The sequence below is a fragment of the Maylandia zebra genome, linkage group LG15 (assembly GCF_041146795.1).
Source record: "Maylandia zebra isolate NMK-2024a linkage group LG15, Mzebra_GT3a, whole genome shotgun sequence".
NCBI classification, from domain to species: domain Eukaryota; kingdom Metazoa; phylum Chordata; class Actinopteri; order Cichliformes; family Cichlidae; genus Maylandia; species Maylandia zebra.
Genome location: NC_135181.1, coordinates 20,306,990 through 20,322,153, shown reverse-complemented (window position 1 = coordinate 20,322,153; position 15,164 = coordinate 20,306,990). Strand labels below are relative to the sequence as shown.

Here is a 15,164-nt window from a genome sequence, read left to right as displayed (position 1 = left end):
CAGACAGATGCTAAACATTCTTTTTCGATCTGCGAATATCTCTTCTCTGCGTCTGTGAGCATGCGAGAACAAAAGGCAACAGGCCGTAACTCCCCGTCATTGTCCTGTAACAGTGCAGCACCCAGGCCACAGCTGCTGGCGTCCGCACTGACAACTGTTGCTCGGCCTGCATCATAATAACAAAGTGCCGGTGCAGCCACGAGCATTGCTTTTGCTTTGTTGAATGCTTGCTCCTGAGGCTCGCCCCACACCCATACAGTCTCTTTTTTGAGTAGATTGGAGAGGGGGTGCAGCACCGTGGACAGGCCTGGCAGGAATTTTCCAACATATTTCCACATTCTCCATCCCTAGCTTGGACGCCACTCGAAAACGGGAGAATCTCTGCCGCCATATCGGCCACTCTGCCGGCTGTGTAAAGTCGAACGGCTCTGGAGGTTAGCCATTTCTTCGTGTAACTCGGCGTGAAGTCCCCACTTCTGACACCATGTCATGTTCGGAGGCAATAAGACACAGGGTTCTCAAGCACGAACCGCTTTTTATTGAATTGTAGCAGCAGTGTACGTTGCTACATCAATTTCTGGAAAACACATATACACACCGGTCTCCTAGCGACCTCTAGTGCCTGCCCTCATGGTAGCCTTACTAGGACAACATAAACAGATTTCACAACATTAACCAACCCTGATTATAACAGAGGGCAAGAAAACACACTAGCATGTGGGAGGGCATGACAAAGGGCAGAGGGAAACTCAGACAATAAATAAACACCAGGTAATTAGGGAGATGGGAAACATTGGAGCATAGGGCACAGCTGCAACGAATCTGGAAAACTAGACACGGAAGGCGAAACTCCATACGAAGCACACAAGACACGAAACTATCAAAATAAAACGGAAACTAAACACCGAAATACAGACTCAAACATCCAAACCTGACACTACTAAATGGTATAACAAGACAGGACAAAGAGAGACCGGTCAGACATGAGGACACAACTGGGGAAACAGAAAGGGATCACAAAAGGAGATAACCAAGACACATGGACTTAGCTGGAGCATTTCATGAAATGAATATGAACAGATTACAAACAGAGGATAAAACAAATAGCATAAAGGAAAATAGCAACCTTACTAATATTACAAAATAGAGTCAAACTTAAACACCCTGGGTTCAAGACCTAGCGACCCTGCCAGCTGTTTTTTTTACTGCAATGCCTGTTCTGAACTTCTGAAATCTTGCCCCTAATTTCTTTGAATGAAAAAAATAAAGATAAAAAAAAAGCTAGAAACTAACTTAAAACTAATGCCATTAAAAAACAAAACAAACTTATGTAAAATATGAAAATATACTCTAACTGTGGCTCTGAGGCAAAGTTTGGTACAATTGGTGGAGGATGAAAGCTACTGTCCAAACTATGTTCCTTCACTTGTTTTCTTAGTGCCTCCACACACCTCATGCCATTATATAAGTATGAATCATAGCAGTTGGCACAGAGATGCTGGTGTTTTCCGTGTGGCACTGAAAGTCTCTGTGATATCAGAGGAAACTAAAGGGAACCTAAAGCCTTTAAAGTCTTTATTTCTGCTGCATGCAAAACCTGCGAAAACAAGTCGAAACGTTTATCTGTCTGTTTCAGTTACTCATTTAATCTGGATCTGGATCATCTGGATCACAGCATAAAGCGTTATAATTGAATCTTAGTCATTGTCAAATATTTGTTTAACTCTGGCTGAAGGTCACAGTTTGATCTCCAGTTTTATTTTCCTGCATAACAGCACTGTGGCTCAGGGCTGTATCTCCTCGATGTGTGTTCATTATAATTGGCAAGGAAGCTTCAAATGAGTTGGAGATTTTTTTAAAATAAACTAATATTACTAATATTGTTAGCTCAAAGTGCCCTGAGAATTCACTGTCAGCCAATTTGCTGATGTAAAATAGGCCATGCAGTCATCACCCAGCTGTTTGATGCCTCCTTCTCTCTCCCTTTCTCTCTCTCCACAGTCCAAATATAACCTCGCCCCAATCTGATTTAACCACTGTGGTCTCATCCCCGGGGCAAAATGGACTCATTTGCGTGAAGAGACAGGAAGGGAGAAACAGGAGAAAGCAGAGAAAAGGGAGTACAGAAGGTCCTGTGGAGAAGAAAAGGATGGCTTTAGAGGATGGAGGGTTATGTAGGGTGGTAGTGAATAGAAAGCGTGATGAAGAGAGGAGGGGGAAAAAAAGACACGATGTGCTCAGTGAACGAGGTCACTAATTGGGTTGAGACTTGTAGCTCCCCGGCAGTCCCTTCCCCTCGTTCCTGACAGAAGTCAAATTATTTTGAAAATTCTTTTATAAGAGCAAGAAGAATTATGTTAATTCACACGGTGACAAATACAAGCGACTGAATGACAGGGGAACATTACTGGAACGAAATAACAAGTGTCCTGAATTAAGACACTTAAGAAAGCTCAGGCCAGCATATACAGTCTCTGACGTGTGTTTCTGGTAATCTTTCATTAGATATTTCAACTGTGACAAAGTTAAGTACAGAGTGATGCTGCCAACCCTGCTCTCAGCTGTGATCAGATACTTCTTTTTATTAAAAAACAGCATGTGCAGTAACACTGATTTAGATTTTCTTTTTTCTTAGTGCAAACTAGAATGCTGATTCCAGCTGAATAATCACCACGAAATACTTGAACTTTGTACGTATGTTTTTTAAAAAGGTACTGCACATCTCACCCTATGGTAACTGGAATAGGCTCCAGCCCCCTTCTTAACCCTGATGAGGACGGGTGGAAGAGTAATACCTTTATTTTTCATGGCATCGATTAAGCAAGGTGCTGTAAACATTCATACATTCATTCATACATAGTTGATGCTGCTTTCTTTCAGCTGCACAAGAAAGTGGGGAGAGAGAGTGGGGGAAGACATGCAGAATTGAAACAAGCTCATTGCAGTCTCGCATTCTCCTCTGAATTCTGATATCAACAAGGCATTTTCTTCCCTGACTGCTGCTCACTGGATATTTTTTCCCTTTCAGACCATTCCCCGTAAACCCTAGAGATGGGAAAATTTTGGTAATTTGGGAAAATCCCAGTAGATCAGCAGTTTCTGATTTACACAGACCAGCCTGTCTAGAATCAACAACCACATCCAGCTAAATCACCCTTTATGGATTCTGATGTTTGCTTTGAACTTAGCGGTTCAAAGCAAACATCAAAATGTTCATCATGTGTACATGCCTAGATCGCATTAACAAGCAGTTGAACAGATGCACCTAACAAAGTGGGCAAAGAGTAGTTATGCAGTCAGACAATTTCATTGTGTGTTGTACACTTTTTATTAGTAGTTCCACATCTGATAATGAAAATGTCAAACTAATGTCAAAGGAATCACATTTTCTCTTTCTAAGTGGATTAAGTGTCCATTGTTGGTTACTGCTGAGATGAGGTTTCTTTAACTTCTTGTTGTTCAAACATGTTCCCAGCTGTCTTCATATTTCATTTGGTGGTTGATAGGTTTGTAGCTTGAACCTATTCGCTAGAACGTTGAAGACAATATAATTACACAGCAAGCAAGACACGAAGTAGGCAAAGTTCTTCGTGTTTCTCGTGCACGGGAGAGAACCGGACAAACGCCGTTCCTTCGCTTGACCCCAGTTGCTCTCATCCGCTCCCCCGTAACACTGCTCTTTTATTGAGGTGACATGAATATGCATAGGTTCATTAACATATGACGTCTACATACAAACAAAGAGTACCTTGCCTGTGCATTGTGTAAGTGTGTGTGTGTGTGTGTGTGTGTGTGTGTGTGTGGGGTCAGAGTGTGACCCCATAAATGACTTCCCTAAACCTGCTGGTCTGGAAGTCCAGCAGTTCATCTAAAGTTTAGATTCTAAACAAAAGGCACTTAGACTAAAACAGATATAGATACGTTTATCCTACCATAAAACAATAAGAGAAGGTACGACCTCTCCCATGCTCCCAGAGTGCTCTGGAATGCACACAAAGTTTTCAGACTATTAAGGATCAAACCTCTACCAATCTACAACTAATTATAAAACTCTAAGCATATATAAGTAGATATTTCTAAGCATAAATGACAATCAACAATACAAAGCCTAACAGTGGTAGCAATTTATTGTATTGAATCTGAAGACTGCATCCAGAGGATGGACATAACTTCCAAGACTAAAAAATGAAGCTAATGTGAAGCACCTTAAACCTGCACTCATTTAATGGCCAGCAGGGGGGGCAAATCTTATAGGTGCAAATAGATTGTGTAGAAGTCTATGGGAATTTGATATAACCCCCAACCTTGGCCTTTTTAATACTCTCAGATGCTAGATTTAAGTCTTCTTCGATACAAGCTGATGTTCATTTTGTACATGCTGGTCATATTTTGCAAAACAAACAAACAAACAAAAAAAAAAACAAGCAATAAAGCAGGATAAGCTGTAGGATGGACCTACATTGTAATTAATATGTCAGCAAAGTATAAGTCCAACGCATCCCTTTAGTTCTTAATTATCTAAGACATCATGAGCCAAGTCAACCTTGGCCTATGTCTGGTGTAAAAAAGCAAAACAAAAAAAGATCAAACACCCCCTCCCCTCCAAAAACTGCTTTTGTATATGGTATAACATCTCATGAAAGCTCATCGGGTCATCATCTGGGGGTGGGTGAAGTGGGGGACTATAGCAAAACTGCAAAAAAGCTGAAGTCCATAAAACCAAAATAATGAGCTGAAAAATGGGCCCTTTCAATAGAGCCGAAAAAAAAGAAGCTCTTTGAATTCGTGCACCTTCAAGGAGAGACTAAATATTATCAGTCAAGATCAACAAGCCCAAAAAAATAACTGCATTAAGCTTCTTAAACCGACTCTTCCTAAAGTCTGTCATATATACAAATTAAAAGGAAAACCTTGACGCGCAATCTCTCCAGTGGAGGCATCTGTATGCTGTGCAGAGCACTTTGCTGGCATGTTTTGCGCTCATTTGCCCGCTTAAAGGAAAGGGTAACTACAAATCAATACAAAGTTTAAGTGATCGCTTTTACTCTGTGATGAAAAACTCATGTCCTGATGGGAGTGGTCTCTTCCAGCATGACAATGTCATTCAGGGGTCACTAAATGATTTGATGAGTATGAAAATGACGCACCTTATGAGCCAAAGGCCTTTGCAATGAACCCATTTGTGCAGCTAAGCAGATTTTGGACGGGTCCATTAAAAAGTGTTTTCTAGTGCCATCGAATACCAAATGAGGTCTGATCTTTTGGACAAATGTTCTTGCATTGCTCCAGAATTTTTAGAAACTTCAGGGACACAGACACTATACACTTTTATTTATTTATTCTTTTGTCAGTTGTCTGTGTACATCTCTTTAGACAAACTGTGGGAACTACCCCATTAATCCTCGTGGAGCTGACGAAAACCTCAACAAGAATCTGCCCTCATATCTCAGGAAAAACAGATCGTCCTCAGTTTATGTAGGATCTTCTTTGGCTTTTGAGCAGATGCTCATTTCATGTCTGATGGACATTTTCTAGTATACAGCTCGCACAGTGTTTCCCTAAATCATACTTGACACTTGTGAAAGTAAAAGAGATGCCAACACCTTGTAAACTTGACCTATGAAATCTTTCTGAGAGCACAGGTAAAAGCAGCTTTAATCCATGATATGAGCCTTATAAACGCTCAAATAAATGTATGAATTGGCATGATGGGGGAGCTCTAGGTGATAGATAACAGTTTGAAAAAGTCAGGTGTGCTGTTAAGAGTGCACCCTTTGAACAGGTGACTCTCCAGGGAAGAGGTGAGAAAACTGCAGCTCTCCAAAACTGTTGACTGTGAACAGCAGGATGAAGTCGAGAGGTCCTTGACAATCCAACAAAATTGTTGTGGAACACGGAGTTCTGCCTGGGCTTTAGGGATCCTTCTCTCTATTTTTCTGTCATTGCTGAAATGTACTCTTTCCCAAATCTTGTCCTGGGGCTAGTTCTGAATCATTTAGCATTTGTACGCTATGACAGCAAGCATGCAAGCAAGCACATCTGCAGCAATGGCAAAAACCTGCAAAGCAAAAACCTGAGATGTGAATTCAATTTTATTTAACAGGGAGGATAATCAATTTTTGCAGTGGTGCAAGTCAAAAAACACTTCATTTAAGCCTAGTCTGCTGGAATTTTGTGAAAAATAATATGAGAATGCCGTCAACTGAAACAGATTTTTTTCTTTTTGATAAGCTGTTGATTTGGGTCTTGTTTAGCAGAAGACAAAAGGAATAAAAGACCACAACAAAGACAAATATTCAAAACTACCAGAAAAAGTGAACATTTTCTATAGTATAAAAGCAAAGAGAAGCACAATAGATCAAAAACAAGCTTTGTGTCCTTACTCATTACCACTGCCTACTGATTGTTTGGATGTTCTATCCCTAATCCTACATGGAATTTTTATGCTTTCTGTTTTTAATCGAGATAATGAAGAATGTTTTAAACTTTGAGTATAAATGATGTGACCAACAAGCTCCAGGATTCAGCTCATATAAATGAAAAAACACACTTTATTTAAATTTGGACGTCTCCCCTTCACGGTCTTCAAACACCTGCAGAGAGGAAGCATCAACTTCTGTTTGAAACTGATGGGTTATGAGCTTCGATCCACCAGTTTTCATTTGAATGAGTGTGACCAGGAATATATTTGTACTTGTTTTCCACACTCACAAAGTAGTGAACTGTGAATATGTTCCTTATTGTGAGTTTGTGTGAAGAATCTGAGGCATCAGCTCATCGAAAGAGCTTTTTTTGCCCACGCCAGCACAATCTTCACTCATCTCTCTCCCATAATGCGGCATTTACAACTTCCTAGTTCATCCACAAAGAGAGAACTTTTTCTTGTTGCTCACTGATGTGGGGCTTAGCACTGTCACCTCATAACAAGAATATCCTGAATCCACTGATCATCTGGGCCTTTTCTGTGTGCAGTTTGCATGTTGTCCTGTGCCCGCGCTGGCTCTCTCAGGTACTCCCAGCTTCCTACCACAGTCTAAAGACAAGCATGGTATGTTAACTCATGATTCTAAATCAGCCATTAGTGTGAATGTAAGTGTGAATGGCTTTCCATCTCTATGTGTTAGCTCTGCAACAGACTGGCAGCCTGTCCATGACTGTGAATTTGATAAGGAGAAAAAAATGGATGCTTCTGTGGGCAGCATGGGGGTGTGGTGGTTAGCACTGTCACCTCACAGTAAGAAGATCATAGGTTTGAATCCACCATCTGGCCAGGGCCTGTCTGCATGGAGAAACCACCACCACAACCCTGAATTGGAAAAATGGAAGACGATCGATGGCTGGATGGCTGCTTCTGTTTTGTGCTCAGTCTTGGGGATTTTTGATCACACCTTCTAGATGCAAAATGCTCATAAGCAGCATGTTTTAAGTCAATACTTATTAACAAAAAGTTAAACTCAGACTGATTAAGGTTAGATTAAGATGGTAATGAAGCCAATGGCCTGACAGGGAATGTATTTACTCTTTTAAAAGTGTAACATGTCTTACTGTAGAAGTTATTTCTGTTGTTTCAGTTGTTTCACCACTGCTCTGGATCCTAAGTCCTGCTGCTTTTGCTTTTATTTCTTCTTCCTTAAATTCTACAGGACACAGACACTAGAACAGCCAGTTTTGAAATCTACTATCGCTGGCATGGATATCATCCATCAACCAAAGTGCTTAATGCTGCTGGAGAAGCCACACAATCTCAGCTTGCTGTTGGGACTAGGACTCAAGTCCTCTGTATCACTCGATGAGGGGAGGGGACATCGTAGGTGCTGTGAGAGAAGTGCAGCAAGAAGTCCAATAATCTTACAGTTCAGTGAGCTTCAGCCATTACTGAATTTACTCTTTTCATTCATATGCTGCCTGTCATTCAGCATTATTGCAAAGTAAGCATATGACACAGCACAACAGGAAAACACCATCTCCGAGGAGCACTATTTCTCCCCTTGAATGAAAATATAGTTAAACTGTTACACAACATCAAAATGAGGATTCAAATGGAGTCAGGTAGGAAAAAATGAATCTTTCATGACCCTTAGTGTTTAAAAAGACACCATTTAATATTGCCGGGATAGATTTAAAGAAAAGGGAAACAATCTCAAAACTTTGAAAGTACAAGGAAGACATGGAAAAAATATTCAGATAAAGGAGGAATAAAATGGGATAGTAGGCAAAAAAATAGAGATGGTGCTAAGAATATACATAATTATAATGGCAAGAAAATGAGACAAAGACAGGAAGGAAAAAACTCCAGAGAGACGATGAAAAAAATATATCAGGAAACATAAAAATCTGACCAAACCCTACTTACTACCTGACACAATTAGATCACATACTTTAAGGCACAGTCTATTTCATGAATCATAATTTCCTGGAGTGATACTTGTTGCTTCTCTAGTTATTTTCTTGAGCCTTGATTAGGAAGTCACTGAAAGATTTAAGTGGAATAAATCCTTCCAGTTCTGTGGGAAATCAAGTGCCAATCTCACCAGTTTAATCGAGCTTGACTCTGTGGGATGACAACTCTATGCAGGCCAGAAATCAGCCCTCACAATGAAATGAAAGAACAAAAGAAAATGGTAGGAAACATTTTTCCTTCAGAGCTCCGAAACCGTGATTGAACCAGCGTGACTGCCACCGCTTCACAGACAGAGTAGATTAAACAAGTTTTCTTCAGCAGTCTGTGCAGCTAGCCACATGAGATAGATCTCAGCATGGGGAGCAGCTTCTATATAAGCTCTCTTTCAGTGGATTTCCCATATGACTGACTTGCAAGTCTGAATGTGTGAGTGTGTGTCAAAGCTATGACTGATCTGTATCCTTCTGACATTACGTTTGAAGTCTTCCTATAGGTGTGTGACTGTCATGGTGAAGCCTATATGCAGATTCTTCACCTGTAGCGTGTGCCTTTGACACAGTTGTGTGCTTTGCATGTGCCAGTATCTGCGTGTGTGTGTGTGTGTGTGTGTCTGTGGGTGGGTAAAACCAGCAGGAAGCCACAAGACTCTCCAACTCAGCACCTGCAGCATCTGCCACCTACCTGCTATGCTCAGTGCTCGGCTGCCGGTAATTCATCATCACGGGCCTACTTTCTGCCATCATATCCAATTATTAGGCGATTAGCAGACACACACATTCACAGCTAACAATGCGGCCTCACTTCCCATTACCGCCCCACGCACCATGACTGTGAGACAGAGATTGTAAATGACAGCGAGGTAGTTCAAGGGAGGAACACTTTTTTATCCAAGCTTCTGCTGATCCCACAAAGAAATATCAGAAAAAGGATTAATGTTCAAATTTCTCACTTTTCAGCAGCTTCCACGAATTGAGTAAAAGAAGAAAGCAATTCAAATTATTCTTCTAAATTTATTCTTCAAACCAAAACATTGGTTCGTGTCCCCTTTACCCTTTTCTAGGAAACTGCAGAAACAAGAAAATAATCAGATAATGAAAACGTTTATTTTGGGCAGGTTTCACTTGCGTCTGAACGTCTGCAGCAAATGCTACCTGTAGTGGTCGACGTCTCCCCAGTACATGATTATTTGTTGGCTCATTAAGCTAAAGTTGTATGCAGCAAGGGCATTCGTGCGTTTATGTTTATGAGTTAAGAGTAACTTTTGTGTTGTGGGCTGCTGTTTTACTGGTACATCACTGGTCCGCCTCACTGGAAAAATAACAGCTGTCAGGCAGAAGTGGTTGATATTTGAAGGGGGTTAAAGTCTAGTTGTGGGAGTAACATGCATGCAAAACCTCTTTAAAAAGAAAGCTGAGAAATGCATGCTTACAATAAAGTTTATAAAAAAATAAAAATTCCCCACTTGCCCCCGCGGCGGTCTATCCTTCAAGCTCGGGTCCTCTACCAGAGGCCCGGGAGCTTGAGGGTCTTGTGCAGCATCCTAGCTGTTCCTAGGACTACGCTCTTCTGGACAGAGATCTCGGATGTTATTCCTGGGATCTGCTGGAGCCACTCACCTAGCTTGGAAGTTCCCACTGGACTCTGAGCCCTTGGTACATCTCAAACTTCTCATGTTCTTTTCTTACATCTAACAATTTTATCCAAGTTTTAATCTTTAAAGTTATTTGAACTTGAATATTTGTAAAGTTAAAGAAGGGAGTAGTTCTTGTTTGTGTCTTGTCTGGAGATTGTATTGACCCCAGGAAAAAAAGCCAAACAGAGCGTCTACTTTAACTCAAATCCTTTGTAAACAGATAGTCATGTTACCTGAAGCTGAGGGTTAAAACCAAGGGTCCCCAATCCCAGTCCACGAGGGCCGGTGTCCCTGCAGGTTTTAGATGTGTCCTTGATCCATCACAGCTGATTTAAATGGATAAATTACCTTCTCAACATGTCTTGAAGTTCTCCAGAGGCCTGGTAATGAACTAATCATGTGATTCAGGTGTGTTGACACAGGGTGAGATCTAAAACCTGCAGGGACACCGGCTCTCGCGGACTGGGATTGGGGTTAAAACAGTACTGAACTCAGGTCTTGTTATTTCACCGAACCACCATTGGCCTTCACCTTTGAATGCAGTTTGAGTTAATCTTTTTTTAAACTGCATGCAAATATAGAAAAGGTCTTAAATGTTATCTCAGAAGTCACTGACAATTTACTTATTTTATCTGTTAGATAAAATAATGAAATGTTGCCTTTGCCCATAAGCAAACAGTATATCAAAAAGACCGGCAGCAGAGACAAAAGTTATCCAGCTAGGAAAAGAATTAACTCTGTTGTGTAAATAAACCACAGACAGAGCGTGGCAAGATGAAATAAAACGATATAAAAAGTAATCTGGTGTTATAGATGATTTATTGTTGATCATATAAAAAGTTACCACCACGTTAAAGATCACCTAACTACTTTGTTTTGTGTTTTGTCAATTCAGTTTTATTTATATAATGCCAAATTGCAACAACAATTCCCTCATGGTGATTTATATTATAAGGTAAAGACCCAACAATTATACAGAGAAATCAGAGAAAAATCCCGACAATCTGATGACCCTCTATGAGCAAGTGCTTTGTGGGAAGGAAAAACATCATTTTAACAGGAAAAGCCAGAAATTAATAATAACTAATGATTTAAATACAGAGTTGTGTATAAACTCATTCAGTGAAAAAAAGGACGTGAAGAAGAAGCTACTGGATCTTCTACATCAGCACATTATGTAGATGCTATATTTTTGTGAATTATTGTTGAGGTATCACACAGTGAATGTAGCAATCAAATATGTGGCGCTATATGATGTTTCAGGGTCATTGCTTGCTGATTTTTCTTCCACTTTAATCTATAATCAGTAATCTATAATCAAGACAAATTTAAGACAGCCCAGCAGTGCAGATTTTTTCCTTTGTGCTCTGCGACTGTTCTAACTAAACTCACATTAAATAAACTGGAAAGACCAACTCATCTGCAGCCCCGAGCACACTCATCTCCTGCTTCATGCTCAAGGACTTCTGCTGCATCAGCCAACTCTGTTCATGTCACAGTCCCACGAAATACTCCATTTAAATGGTTTGTTTTTGCTGCAGGCTGGCACAGATACATTTACCATGTCTCTGAGCGAGCCTACACATGATTCTGCAATTATGTTTATCTGGGCACATTCAAATTGAAAAGGTTCCCATCGGCACAGAGGCAGGAGCTCACAGCATAATGTATTTAAAATAAAGCATGAATTCATTACGCATTCCCTCCATGCCTATATCTGAATTCTTTATACTATATTAAACATACAAGTCTTATTTGTGCTGAAAGGAGGATAAATGAAGTTGTTTCATTAGTTTTTCATGTATTGTTTGTCTTAAGTTGACGTTAAATATGCTTTATTTTCAGTGCTTAAACCCTCTTAAACCAATTTTCTAGTATATTAACTGAAATGAACTAAAAGACAACTGTGCTATTGTGGTCATCCGGTATCCGTATCCCAGTGACAATAATTTCATTAACAGTAATAGTAATATAATGCACCAACTATGTATCAGTCCTTCAGGTGGAGTAAAACATTTAATAGGAAGTAAATGGGCTGGTGCTTATAAAGTGCTTTTCTATTCTAATTAACCACTCAAAGTGCTTTTTACTATATGCCTCATCCACCCAATCATACAGCGTTTTTTTATGCCTAAGCACCCTGTGTAACATTCACACTTCAGTGAATGCATCGGGCACAACTCAGGGTTCAGTGTCTCGCCCAAGGACACGTTGACATGCAGACTGGAGGCACCAGGGAGCAAACCACCAACCTTCCAGTAGATGCCCTGCTTTACATTCTGAGCCACAGCCATGTAGCTTAAATTAGATCAAATGCACTAATGAAGACCCTAAAAATGAGCATCTCCTGAAAAGTTATGTTCATTTCTATGTCATGAAGTGCAAATAAATATATATGAGCTAAATTACATTTATATGATTAAGAACGTAACTGTTTCCAGTTTTTATTGCAACTGATATGTCTCACATTCATATTCAAACCGCCTGCATTTGGACATCTTTTACTGTAATTAGCAGGTTTAGCAAAACTATTTATGTTTTTATCTGAGGGTCCAGTCATGCCAGAAGAACATAGTCTGTTAGTGCCTTTTTAAATGCGTTGTAGCCCATCCACTCTGCCTCATGGACTAGCTCATCCATCATCTTTTTGACAGGCAAACCTTTTCACACTTGTCTGGTCAAGCAGCATTTAGTTAACTGTGCTGACTTCAGCGACGGCATCTTTGTGATATATTGTGATGATGATGACAGGTACATGACAGCAAACAAGATTATCCTCAGTCCAAAATTCATACATACTGATTATATGTATGGATTTGTATGGACATGTGCAATATATTCAACATCAGACATCCATCAATGACAATTTCATAACACTCGTGGCTAAACTAAAACCCAAAATACTTAAGATTTATTGCTTTAAGTTTTCCACTGGATTTCTGAGTCCATTTCACAAGCCTGTGCAGTTTATTTACATTTTTTCTAGCTGTGAGGAACTCTTTAATTCTAATGCAAATTCCTGGTTAAAATGACGATGCAGTATTCTAATTTATGGGACAATGGTATGCTAAGAGTCTACCACTATGTTAGCAACTCAGTGGGGCTACTTAGGCCTCAAAGGTAGCTTTCTTATAGCATGCTAACACACAGTGACGTTTATAATATGTTGTCTGTTCACATGCATGAGTACAAAGTACAGCTGGTGGTACCCTGTAGACAAGTGGCTGGAGAGTGTTGGGAAGAACTGGCTGAAACTCAGTGAGGTACTGCTGGTGCTAATGAGAGCTGAGATTATGCCAAAGCAAAGAAATTATGTTGGCTTTGTCCAGGCTTAGTAAGAGGTGGAAATATGGGGTAGGCAACGAGCACAAACATGAGTGAAAGAACCAGACCTAAGCATATGACAAAGGTTAGTAGAACCACAAAAAACAATACAAAAAAGTTAAACTAAGCTTAAGCATTAGTGCACCACTTTGGATGACTAAATTCTCTAGCATAGTTTCTGGGGTGTCATGAATTGGGTGAGTGGCTGGAAATTTCCCCCTGGTTCCTTTGTTTCTCTAGTCTCCGCCCCTGGGCAGGGCTTCCACCTCTCCAGCAGCTCCACGCACCTGGTGCTGATTCAAGGCAATCAGGCTGAGAGATTTAAGCTCTAGTTGACTCTCCTTCATTGACAGTTCGTCATCTACTCCAAGTTGGTAATTGCCTCCATGCTGTTGTTATTAAGTGTCTGGCTTTTTTTTAAAATCGAATTTTCCTGTGTCTTAGATCTTCTGGACTCTCTACGACACTTGCCTTTGGCTTCAGCTTCTCGTCTTGGATAATTATCTCACTCTGGAAATCTCTCTGAGCCTCACCTGCCTGCCCTCCAGCCATCACACAATATCGGATCCTGCAGAACTCAGGTCAGCCAGTCTGCACCATCGAACACATCGCCTTTCCCTCAAAGCCTGTTTCACTCCAGCTACAAGTAAGGTAAACATCCAGATATACTCATATCCTTCAAGTGCTCCTCTACTCCACCATTCTAACGCCGTTCTCCTCTTTCCTCAGTACGACCTCTAGCCGTACCTGTCACGCTCCAGTCGCTCCTCCAAGTCCCATTCCCATCTAGGTCCAGGACCTCGGCACCACGCCACACGCCATGGATGCATGTCATTTCTCCTGGTGCCCAGTACTGTTAAGTCTAACCTGTGGTAGTTTAAAACATTTTGCCATCTCTGCCTTGGGTTTCTGCGTTTGAGTCCAGTTCTGGTACCAGCTTTCGGGCCATTGTGACATAGAATTTAAATACCTGATGAGCTGATGAACATGTTGATGACCTGCAGGTACCTTTTATTCTCCTCTCCATTCTATAACAGGTTTTATGCATTTCTACCAGAAGGAAAATACAGCATGGTTAGCATTGATACCTCAAAGGACAGAATCTTAATCAAGGATGTTACTTCCTGGTTGAATCGAAACAAAACAAAACTGGATGGTATCAAAAAGCTGACACCAGCACGCCACCACGCTGCTGATCCATAAATTGAGGATCAAAAATTCAATGATGACATATGCAGCCTGGATTCTGTTTCATGGATAGTACCCCAACGTCTGCTACATAAATTTATGTAATATCTGGTTCTTAAATAGCGTGAAGGTAAAGCTTGTCCTGCACCAGCTCAGCTGTGACTGAGGTTATCTGGAGACAGACAGGGCATCAACAAAATCAGTATAATTCATCTTTAGGAGACTTTCTGGACCACATTTTATGGTAAACCACTGTTAAGATATGGTTCGCTGGTTTGTCTAAAAACTGAACAAAAAACACTGGCAGCTGCTATTGCTACCCCTAAGCCTCCTGGTAGATGTGCCTAGGGTATGAATTTGGAAATCCTAGGTGACATCTTTCTTGAGGTATCACGTTGAAAAGATTTTCTGAAAACTTGACCTGTGATCTCGAGATGTGAGATTTTTAGTAGATAAACCTATTGCACAAATGTGAAAATCCTAGGTGACTTTCTTCTTGTTTTATCACATTCAAGATTTTTAGAAAATTTTATCTCTGAGCTTACCTTGAGTTCGAGGTCACTGATATTGAGATTGCATTGACAAAGCAGGGTTTCCACGCTGCCTCATCCGAGGAAT

General features: G+C 40.5%; 1 long non-coding RNA gene across 2 annotated transcripts; it reads left to right on the top strand.

The window, feature by feature from the left end:
* Nucleotides 1–13,670: 13,670 nt before the first annotated feature.
* Nucleotides 13,671–14,948, top strand: LOC101465076 (uncharacterized). Of its 2 annotated transcripts, none has more exons than XR_013093317.1 (3): nucleotides 13,671–13,728; nucleotides 13,803–14,009; nucleotides 14,088–14,948. It is a non-coding gene; the product is annotated as an uncharacterized LOC101465076 (long non-coding RNA). The 2 variants fall into 2 exon arrangements; XR_001341869.2 differs by having other exon boundaries at nucleotides 13,685–13,732.
* Nucleotides 14,949–15,164: the final 216 nt, after the last annotated feature.